This window comes from Etheostoma spectabile, chromosome 21 (genome assembly GCF_008692095.1).
Source record: "Etheostoma spectabile isolate EspeVRDwgs_2016 chromosome 21, UIUC_Espe_1.0, whole genome shotgun sequence".
Lineage (NCBI taxonomy): Eukaryota > Metazoa > Chordata > Actinopteri > Perciformes > Percidae > Etheostoma > Etheostoma spectabile.
Window position 1 is genome coordinate 22814779 of NC_045753.1, and position 12172 is coordinate 22826950.

Consider the following 12172-nt stretch of genomic DNA (forward strand, 5'->3'; position numbering starts at 1 on the left):
CCCAATCGTCTGGGCGGTGGTAAGCACCACGGAGCAACGGCGCCTCTGCAACCTCAGGGAGGAACTTGTTTTGGTGGAACATTGTACGTTCAAGGGTTTGTTTTAGTCAGGCAACAGAAAACTCAGATTGGACACAAAGTCTAGCTCTGTCTGGGTTAACCCTCCAGAAATCTGAGCAGTTACCATAGTCCTCATAAATCCAATCCCCCAAAAATCAATACCATTCTAAGAGCTCTAAAAGTGTGACCTTACTGGTAATGGGGACTAGTCTCTCATGCCGCCCTGATTCATTGTCTTTAAATTGAATGTGTGTCATTACACACCTGTGTTACCACTTGTTTGCATTGCTGTCAAAAAATGGTGTAGAAAGGTTTGAAAGATAAACAAAAAGGAGATGGTGCAATGAAAGGAACAGCTAACACACGTCCACGCTGATGTTGCCTGTTGCACGCTGCGTTACATCTGCAGGGGTCCATGACATTGATAAATCTACATGTTTTATCGATAGGAGTATTTAGCTTCAGACGATGCCTAATTAGGTCTGGCAATGCATGCTCATTGAACAATCTAAAAGGACACACAAAAATTCTAATGCTCATCACACACTTTTTTGCAGTTTTGAGATTAGGGATTACTCAAAACGTGTTCACGCTCATCACAATTTGTCTTGCTGAATATGGTCAGTTCTTCTTGCACTTTTGCATACCGTTTGGGTCAGTTTAGATTTGGGTTCTCTGTTGCGACCTCTTTGTAACAGGAGAAAAGAAGTGGTGATTTAAATCAGTACGGTCTGTAACTCCTCACTGATGAGTACTGTCTTTCCCTCAAAGTGCCACGAGTCCTCACTTTAGATAAAGCATTGATGCTGGCTCTTGATTGGTGAATAGCAGCTGATCAACTCAGCGATGAGTTGGACTAATATTGGAATGTATCAATACTCCCACAGGGCTGAGCTGCTCAGGCTTAGTCCGTCTCCCTTCAGCGTGCTCCCTGGCTTCCGCGCAGGTATTTGCCGTTCTTGCCACGGATGGCGAGGCGACGGTGCTCCACAGCTCCAGCAAATCCTCAGGGGCCTCACCGTCTGAGCACACCGTCCAGCGCTTTCACTTACCAAACCGCCATCACACGCCTGCGAGTTTGAACACACCACACACACACACACACACACACACACACACACACAACCACCCACACACACACACACACACACCACACACCAACACACACACACACAGATAGAGCAGAGCAATAGTGCATCGTGATTCGAGTGGACTAACAGGAGTGTGATCAAGTAATGTAATACACTTTTTTTTTTTATCACAGAAACACAGCTTTGTTTTGAGAGACGGGAGCAAAAAAGAGTTGAGTTTGAGTGGGCATTCTGACCTTTAATTTGGTACGCCCCATTACGTGAATTGCGGGTGAAAATTGTCATAGACCGATCTGCCTGCCATCCGTGTTTGGAGTTCTTGTGATGGCAGATGAATCCGTTCTCTCCTCTCAGATCAGCATGGGCCGGTTGATCGTTTCAAAGTAAGCTGTTCGTCCTCGCCTTACGAAAAGGATAGGAAACACTTAGAAGAGAACCCGAGAGCACCAGAGGCAGGTGGACATTAGTGAAGATAAAGAGATGGTAAAGGAGAAGAAACCTGAAATATCTCTTACCTATGGAGTCACCGACAGCCAGTAGCTGGCCATTTTTCTTGGTGCAGATGTATTTTCCATTGTTAGCCTTTAATGCCACCTTGTGGCAAGCCACTCCACTGAAACATGGTATTAGCTGACCTGCAGTTGGGGATAACAGGGAGAAAAATGAGTCTTTCACTAAATATTAAAAGTACACACCTTTCCCTCTGAATTGGTATATAAACAATAACCATAAAGTTTAAGAAAATTGAAATAAAGTACAAGCACAGAGAATTATAAGTACTTTAACCACGGTGATTACCAGCAAGGCTAAAAAAGGTACGACAGGTCAACTAAGAGAGACTGAGTCACTCATATGTTTGTCTCTGTCATTTAATGCATGCAATCAACTATCCCTATTTTCATTTTTTCAGTGTCACGTCCAATCTTTCCATTGTCAGTAGACTAATATATAATTTCCATGTCTACTGACACTTTTTCTTCTGTCCTGTGACAATGTGCCTTGTTCTTAATACAATTTACCATTGTGGCACAAAATTTCTATTTATTTCTTACAAAGCATTCATGACATTTAGAGTTATAGCTTGTGACTCATGGTCAAAGTTCATGTGGAGCGTGAAAAGTGGGACATTTCTGTGTGCTTGAGGTAACCTTGATTTACTGTAATGGTACAGTACAGTTTCCATGTAAACCCTGTATGTAAAATGAAGAACTGACACTTTCACGCTGCACAGTGAATGAGAGAGCATTCCCTCACACTTCAGTGGCAGAACTCTGGATGCCTCCGTGGGCCCCAGGTCCCAGTAGTTTCCTTGACTGGTGCGGAACGTACACTTCTTGGTGTCCTTGTCGTCTCCATCTGAAATGTCTCCATGTCTGTCTCATCTTCCTGATGTGGCTGCAAGACTTACTCCTGTGAGGGCATAGCAAGCATTTTCAGCATGAAAACTTGAGGATGATTTAATATCTGGAGAAATCCATCCATTCTCGGCAGCTCACATTTTTTATTAAAGGTCCCATATTGCTAGAAGTGAGATTTCCATGTCTTTCTTTTATTATAAAGCAGTCGAGGTTGCTATAAATACTTTGGAATTATTAAAACGCTCAATCCACAGAGAAATGCACACAGACCGCATTCTAAAACTATGTCTTTAAACCAGCTGTCAGGACTGTAGTATCGGTGTTATGTCACAACTATAGAAACTAAGGTAGAAAGTGCCATTACATTGCTGTTACAGTCATTCCCTGGCTGCATGACAGTGCAGCGATCAGAGAGCTCAGAAGCAGAAGAAATGCTGACCAATCAAGCAGACGGGCTTTTTTCAGGAGGGGGACCTAAAGAAAATAATGTTTTTAAACGTTAAAGCATCTAAATATGTTCTAGTAAAAAAATCTAAACACAGTATGAATATGAAATTTGCATAGTATGGGACTTACAATTTTAGCCATTTCTCAGTTGTGTTGCAGTGTTGTGAATTGCATATGTGTAATTACTGCTGAAACCATAAGGCGCATCATATGTGCTTCACCAAAAATACATCTGATTGTAGTTGAATAGTGTAATTTGTGCATGAATCACAATTCCTCTACAGCCCTCTTTTTTTTTCCTATCTGGATTGTCAAGTTGAAAACCAACAAAGCAAAACAGCGACATCAGCTTGCTAATCAGTTTGTATTGTTGTGTTAACTTGGCCCAGCATGAAGGAGTTGGTTCCCATTTGATCCTGGGATGTTAGGTTGTTTGAAACGGCACCCGTAATCTGACGTGCCAAGGTTTTCCATGGTTTCTAGAATATTATCTTGATAAAATAATGCACTAAATGGGCCCAGAACATTCGTAGAGCCAGCTTCACACCCTACATGTGTAATGCATGCATCTAACAATATTGTACCAACAGAGATAACACTCTGCACAACACATAGAAACCACTCAGAAACCATTATTTTAGCATTTTTGTTGCTACACATCAAACAGAATTCTCTTCTCTATTCATAAAGTCCTTTGTGACAGTAAACAGCCAAATTAATTTTTTGACCGTCAGCATTATCATAACGTTGGCCTAAATAAAAACAATTGTTTGTTACCACCAAGGACAGATTGCTGAGAGCTAATTCCCAAAGTGATTATCTCTCCCTACTTCCTTCTCCGGTCCGTCTTCTCTACCTCCTCCCTTCCCCCATCTCTCCCTCCTTACCCCTGACCCCCTCTACCCCCACCCTCCCACCTCCCACCATCACCCCACCCTCCGGCCCTCCATCTCTGCCCTCTTCACAGCGGGCTCTGATATAATCAGCTTCCATGCTACCGTCCAATCCCTCAACCCCTCAATAAAAGAATAAAGGAAAACAGGAAAAGACCAGAGATTTTATGGTCCACACTTAGCGGATGTAAAGATATTACCACCCCTCTCAACCCTCGAGCTACAGAGCTATGAATGATCAAACATATGGAAAACATGCTAAAAAAAAAAAAAAAAAATCACCCTGCATTAACTGCAGTTGGTTTTTTTTACATCTTAAAGGACCCAGTGTATACATGGTGGGGACGTTTATTTTAACCAGTAAGACCAAACCTATTTGACAACAGTGCTTTAAAATAAACTATAAGCTTTAGTGTGAAACATTTTTTTTTATTAGTAAGACTGCCTGTTACTTAAGCCATTGCCAAAAGAGTTGATACAAAGCTAATTAAGCCTATCAGCGCAACAAAACTCTCTCTGTATTTCTCAGATGGCTACGTTTTATTAATGGTGTATACAGGGACTTCGTGCGAGCATAAGCTGAGTGAATAATCACCTCTTGTGAAGAGTCGTCAGGTTTTTTTTAATCCTCCTTGGCTACAAGCACCAGCTTGGAGGAAGGGTGGGGTGGTGCGTAATCAAGGAAGGCTTGTGTCATGTGGATGCAACGTCAGTGTTGTTTTCCTTACTTAGAATTTCTCATGGAGGAGACAGAAACTACAAAGACTGAAACCTCAAAAAAGATCAGTTAGGGTAACCTGCAGGTGCGAAAATACAATTGTTTCCTCCAAAACAACCATCACAAGGGTTACAAAGAACATGCTAACAAGAGTAAACATAAGTCGAACAGGGATAAGACAATGCTAGAGGTTCAGTGAGACTGTATTTTAGGTACATCTAATGCTAATGTAACCTAATGCACTTGCAGTGTCCACTGCATGTACAGCAAATCTTTAACACAAGTTTCTAACTAACTGACTATACTGATCAACATTGCCACTGAACAAGAGTTCCTCAGCTGAAGTGGTTCATTTCTGGAAAAACTAAGACGTTCAGGGCATCCATTGCGTTTGGAAGTCATGGCGCCTCCTGCCTTTTTCTCCAGCCATGGTCACAACAGCTCAGACCAAGCTTTTCAAGGAAGTGCATCACTATGAAATCTTCTGGCTTCCCAAGTTGAAATGTGGCCAGGGATACTATTTGGGTTTTATAGCAGCAAGCTCGAGGCAGTTGAGTTAACTATATAAAGTTTTCAGTCCTAACTTCTTGCTTGAGGCCACTACTTGGACAGTATCATGACCCATTGTCCCGTTTAGAGCTAATCTCGTCATTCTCAGGCTTTAGGTCTGCTTTTGTATGATTTGATTCATAAAAAAAGCACAAAAACTAATCCTATCATCAGTAGAAAACAGATCTTCATCTCCAATCTACAACCATCAAAACCCTTCAATATCAAATAAACTGCTGCTCTGCACTGTACCATGGCTGATAGTTAATGTAGATATGCAGATATTTCACCATTACCAAGATAGGACAAATTAAACATAATAAGTAGATGGCATTTTATTATATATATATATATATATTATATATATATATATAATCATATATATGGACCATAGTGGAGCTACCACAATGACCAACAATGCCATCCCTATAGCGATGCCGCTAACATGGAAACCAAGACAAAGAAATTTGTCTGGGTGAGGTCAACTCAGATTTCTTCTCCAATTCATGGTGAAGTGTTCTTAGGGCGTCACGTAATAACCAAGCCATGCAGCAAGTGATTTAAGCTACTGAGGAATGCTGCATATTAATGACATCGCATAATCCAATATAGATGCACGTACACGTACCGTTTAGGGCCTGGTTACATTTGTAACCAGTAGTTCAGCCTGAGCTTGTGGTTCATGGCGTGTGAATCCCATCAGTTCCTTTAGATTCTTTTTGGGCACTTTGCTTTAATTTATATCGGACCGTAGATACAGACTGGAGGCGAGAGAAAGGGGATGACATGCGACAAGTGTCATGGTTACTAAGCTACCGGACACTTTAATCACATCTTATTCCACCGATAAACTAGGTATCATGAGGTCTTACAACTGTTAAATTTTCATTGATTTTAAGAGCATTTGAAGCAAAATTTCTGCCCCTCTAGTCTGCACCTATGCCTGGGGCCATCACTCTTATTCTCTCTCATCCCGACTCTATTCATGCTTTGTCTACCTATTCCATGTGTCCATTTCACACTAATTCAACCCTAGAAATGATCCCCCGTCAGGCTCAGCTGGACCTCGCAGCCGCTGTCTGATAGATGAGAGGAGAGGGGAAAGGAAGGAGAGGAGGATGGAAGAAGAGAAGAAACAGAGAATAGGGGAAAGAGATTAGATACGCTGAAATCCAAGCCAGCAATCTGAGGTATCAATGGCTGGCTGATGACCATCTTTGACACGCAGTGGTAAGCATACGGATAAGGGTTGTCATCATAGCCACGATAACTATTTTATATACACGGTACACTCCTGATCAGTACACTCCCTGGTGCATACAACACACTCACAAAAAAAACCTTTTGGATCAGACCCCATCCGCTCCACTTCTGCCGTTGTCCTACCTGCAGGCTGCAAGGGAGCAGGCCTAACTATCCATCAGCGATAGCTGGCTCTGACTCTATTTTAATGGTAAGATGATGCCACTATCCCCATGTCCCCTACTTTCCTCTTTCCTCCCAACCCTCCATCCTCCACACTGCTTTTCCGTTGTTTTTATTTCAGCCCATTCATTATTTTCGTTTTTATCTGTTCTCGGGATGGATCATTTGTGTATGTATGTATTTGTGTGCATGTCTTCACATACGTTAATGAAAAAGTTTAGACTATTATATTTTTTTCACTTTCAAGGCAGAGTGGACCACAGGGAGGTATGACCACATGATTACAGATCATCTACATCAGGTCTTCAACGTTTTTTTTGAGCCAAGGCACCCTTAACAGAGAGAGATGGATCAGGGACTTCCTACAATATTGTTTGAAATTAAGTTGCATTTTAAACTCTGCCTACAATAACTGTGGGCGGCCTAAAGCCTTTATAATGCCTTTTTAATGCATAGCTATTAAAATATGTGTTGGCATGATTTTAAAATCTGATTTACCTATAGACCATAGCCTCATCAATGTGTTGTTTTTTCCACAGAAGCTGATTGTATGTGCTATAATATGTTGGAATTATGTTAAGACATTTTATTTTTGAAAAAACATAAAAAAAAATAAACAATATTTGTGGCCCCCTGCATAACTCTTAGGACCCCTAAGCCCGGACCCCCTGTTGCAGATCTCTGATCTACATAACATACTCACCCACGCATGCCACACACAAACCACACACACTCAACCCCCACACACCCACCACACACCACACACACACACACCACACACCCACACACCACCACACACACACACACACCCACACACACACACCACCCACACACACACACACAACACACACACACCCACACACACACACACACACACAGCAAGCATAAGCTAAAATAAAAGATATCTCAGGGCACAGACAGACTTTTTGCATTTAATTGCTGTTTTCGTTAGCACTTTTACAAATACATTTATGCTACCCCCATCCTTCAAGTGATCCTATTTTATTACTACCCCCACTGCATTCCTACTCACTCTAAACTAGATAGCCAGTGTGACTCCATCTGCGCTAATGAGCAGAACAAAGGGCCTAATATATGTGTAAAGACACCATTGTGACATTATGGATGATGAAGAGCCCACCAGTCTGCCACACATCTCCCATTGTCCTCAGTCCTTTGAGAGTTGGATCCTCCCTTCTCCCTTTTCCATGTCTCTTCATCTCTCTTAGTCCTTCATGTCGAACGGAGAGGTAGAAGGTAACAGGGTTATTTACCCAAATACTGATGAATTTTGGGGTACTACTGTACATAGAAGTATTTACATTTTTTACTTTTCTCTCACTTTTAGTCCAACTCAACATTTTAACCTTTCACCTAATATAGATTCTGGCCTTTAACAGTTTGTTTGCTTGCTGATTGATTTCTGGGGTAACTGGGTTAGATTAGTGGGTTAGAGTGGGACCCAGAGGGGCAGAAGCGTTGCCCCAGGTGAGAGGCAGCTTGGGTTTCTGAAAGCAGACTCCCTTGCCTTCCAGGAACGAGGGCCAACTTCATCAAATAATTCAACATACCTCTACTCACCCACTCGCTGCAGCAGGATGGTATGGTTTATGTGTAGCGAGTGTGTTGGAGAAAGATAAGCTTTTGTTTGTGCAGATAAGTTAGGAAAGAGAGGAGAAAGAAGAAAGAGACAGTAACAGAAAATGTGAGCATGCTACAAGTATTTCTGTCTGTGCATACATTGTACATTAAGCTGCTCTATATGCGTGGTTTTACTGCACTACATCTTTCCTTTCCCCATTTTTTCAGTGCTCCCAGTCGAGTTTCTGCCTGAAGCTCCCACTGCCACCCCAGGAACAATGAGGCAGGGGAGATTCAGTTACAGCCCCCAGGATGAAGTACTCAACCCTGCAGACAGAATCTGCAGCCTGCGATGGGTGTCATGGCCAAGTATGCTGACAGCATTGTATGTGTATGCTAATCCACTCTAATCCAGGTTAAAATCAACCATCACTCATCAACTGAATACTTGTCCCAAGTCCCATTACAATTTTTTAGCTTTTACACTGATCAAGAAATTCTACCTAGCTTTTGGGTAAAAAAACCACAAACTTAGAAGCCAATGTGGAGCGATGTAATCCATCGTATAGTGGTGGCGGTGTCGGGCCGACATGCTGATCAAAATACACACCCCAACGGCCTTGTCACAAGACCGAAGAGTAAATACCTTTACAGTATCACAGAGAATTACTGCACAGCCCTAGGTTACAAGCAGCTGTTTTCAGTAAGCCCAAGGGGCAAAAGTGTAGTGTTCAACACAATTTACCTAACAAGCCAAAAAAACATTTGAGAGGGAATGAAATGGGATTTTCAAAAGACATTTATTTAAATTATTTGGCGAAACTTTCCATTATATTGAATGTGCTGCATTTTATAACTGAGTATCCACCATTCCGTAATACAACACTGTCCTCTGACAACATAAACTCATTCATGAAAACTCATTGCAATTGTTGGTGAGAATATATTCTGTAGTTTATTCCCAACATGGTGCGCATAATCTGCCACAAGTGCAATACTTTATACCGACTGTGGAACTAGCCTAATCATTGTGAGCCCTAAACAAATGACGTCTTCGTCTCAGGTGTCCCAGATGAGGCTGATTCTTCTATTCAGCCTCATCTATCTTGTTTTCCTACAGAGATGCAACTATCCAATGAGATGCTGGCATGGTGGTGTGCAGACTACATTGCCCATTATTCCATGCATCCCTTATCACTTGAATCATTAGTGAGTGGCCTATTTCCTCAACCATGCATTCAACGTGCCCACACAGTTACTTCCTGTAATTGCAAGCTCAGTTTTTCTGGGGCGTATCAGTGTACTTCATGTATTGTATACGTTGGCAGTAGTAACTGTAGTTGTCAGCTACGGCTCATTGACCACCCTCAGTGGCATATAGGTCAAACTTCGGCCATTTAAGCAGACGTCCTGTGTCAGGCTTTAGGAAACTTGGGAAAGTTGTGGCTTGTGTATGCATGCAAGCTCAATCTCCTAGAATCTCCTCCTGATGTGTCTGTGTTTTTCTCACCTTGTCTTATGGAGACATATCGCCCGTTGGCGGCCATCAGAACCCCCTGTGGATGGCTTTCCTCTAGGTCAAACAGTTCATCTTTGCCCGGCTTGGAGCACCGTCCCAGACCTTCAGGGTGCCCGTAGGCCCCATGGGAGACAATACTTCCCTCACAGTTTTAAAGGCCAGCTTCCCACCTTCGCTCCAGCATGTACCTGTGGCCCTCCCACTCTGCGTCAGGAGCTTCCCATCATTGCTGAGGAAGCGGCTGTCCCGCCGGTCTTAAGGCAGTATTCCCATCCAGATAGACAGTGTCAGGAGCGCTGCCACCCCCAGGGAATGTTCATATCCACAGCGATTTCCCCATCCTCCATAGAGAGGTGGGCGTAACGCTGCGCAACGACAGCAGGTTGGCCTGCGGATGCAGAGCCAGGTGCACTGCCCACAGCTCGCCATCCGTGATGACCTGGGCAAGCAGGAGAGGTAGTCCTGAGAGCCACCGCAGAAGCGAGGTGCTGCTCAGACTGGCAGGCCCAGCGACCATCTGATTGAGCCACGATTAGGAAGCGGCAGTCGGATTTTTGCCCATCAGACCACAGTGACTTTGCGTCCTTGTCAGAGCCAGGTAGCGTCCCAGTGGTGGCTGCGTAAGTAGACCATCTGGTGTCCTGAGAGTCCTGCTCGGAGTCCATATCTGCTTCTTCTTCAGGCTGGGTGCTGACGCGTTCACCTGAGAGAGAAGGGAATGTTCCAACATAGAGCCGAAGCTTTTTAATATGCTATATATTACACAATAAAAAGTGTACAGAAAAAGTGCATGCCTAAAAGAACCACCAAAAGCATGCTAAATCGTACAATTCTGTTGAATGACATGTTTGTACCTTGAAGCCAAAGGCCTCTCAGTGAGGTAGCGACCCTCATGGTTATTTAGACCAAACTGCAACTTCCAGGGCCGGTTCCCATTAGCAGCATCTCACCTGTGCAATCACAATGTTGAAGAAGTGAGACAATTGGGGAATAAGTGTGAAAGGATTAATAGAGTAGGCAAAGAGACCTGACATGATGCAGGAGTGAGGAGTGTGCATTAAGGGGGTGGGGTATGCATTTTTATATTTTAAGAGGTGTGGAATAAGGCAGGGATGAGTCATGGAAATGATGAAATGAGAATGCTTAAGACAGCGGAATCAATTCTTAGGTACAGTAAAAAGCACTCCCAGACCACAAATTCCTTTCCTCCGCTCATGGCTTCATTATAATTTTTCCAGCTACAGCCTCCTAATTCACTACTGTGGTTTTGTGGCTTCACCTCTGCAGTTTCTGTGGCTGTAATTCACGGCTCCCAGATTAAGAGGCTTCTTTTCGCCAAGCGTCCTCTGTATTCTCTCTCCCTCTCTCTCTCTCTCCTCTCTCTCTCTCCTTCTTTCTCTCGCAGGCTCTCAGTTCTGTTGATCGGGCGTCCCGGCTCTCCTCCACCACTACCTCTCCCCATCTAATCAGGCAGCAAGACTTGAGTCACCTTGATCTCTCTTTAGAGGCGGAATCCGGCTTCCACCTCTATGTCACTGCAGACTAGTTTTGTTCTCGACTACTTTTCTCCACTTCGCAGCCAGCACTCTCTCTCTCTCTTGTTGAAGTGCTCTCTCTCAGCCTCACTTCTGTTTCTTGCTTGACTTGTTATTCCCCTGAAGACCATCACCTGGTCCCCCCGTAATAGCTTTCCCTGGGGTTTTGTCCTTGCCCCTTCCTTTGGCTTCCGCTATCTTTGGATCACATTAAATACACGACTTCTTCTTCACTTTCCTTGAAGTCCAGGTTCACGTTTGTCATACAAAAGTTGATCAGTGAAAAAGAACATCCCAGCGGTTCGCAAATTTTCGGTAGTGCATTGAAGGCTCCTTCACTCTTCTCCTAACTAAGCCGTCCTCACAGCTGAAGTCAGCAACAAGGTGCTCGCCTCTGTAGTCTTAATAGCCTCTCTCTGTCACTTTTTCCTCCCATCCCTCTCCTTCTCCTCGTCTCTGCTTTTTCTCTAACCTACCATGTGTATAAGTCCTGCCTTTTCTCTGCGCTTTATTCTGAGCTCTGCACTTCGCCCTTTCTGTGACACATCGACAGGTAGGAGAACAATGATACCACACACACACATACACACAGCCGGTAACCAGAGCCCTCCCGTGCCTTTGGGTAGTTGCCTGTGTGCGGCTCCCCTTACTGCCTGTGCTGGGGGTTTAGTTACGCACCTTCTCTGATTGCAAGCTCTCTGGGTCAGTCCTAATGGTAAATGTGCCTGACGGCCGACCATTCACCAAATTTGGCACACAGCAGGGAAAAGAGATGGCGGGTGCTGCAAAGGAAACTAATAATCTAATCAACATATGGGGTTTTGAATGACTGTGTGTGCAGCATGCGCCCTGCATGTTTGTGCGTGTGTGTGTGTGTGGTGTGTAATTACACCTTGCCGATCACCTATTATAAGTCTGCTTTGCAGAGTAACAACGTGTCTGTTCCTGAAACCCTCTATCCTCAACCCATCATCCCACCTGGCTATCTACCGGCACG

General features: G+C 43.7%; 1 pseudogene; it reads right to left on the minus strand.

Moving 5' to 3' along the window:
• Positions 1-931: 931 nt before the first annotated feature.
• Positions 932-12172, minus strand: part of LOC116671614 (fascin-2-like) — a 12784-nt pseudogene continuing 1543 nt past the window's right edge.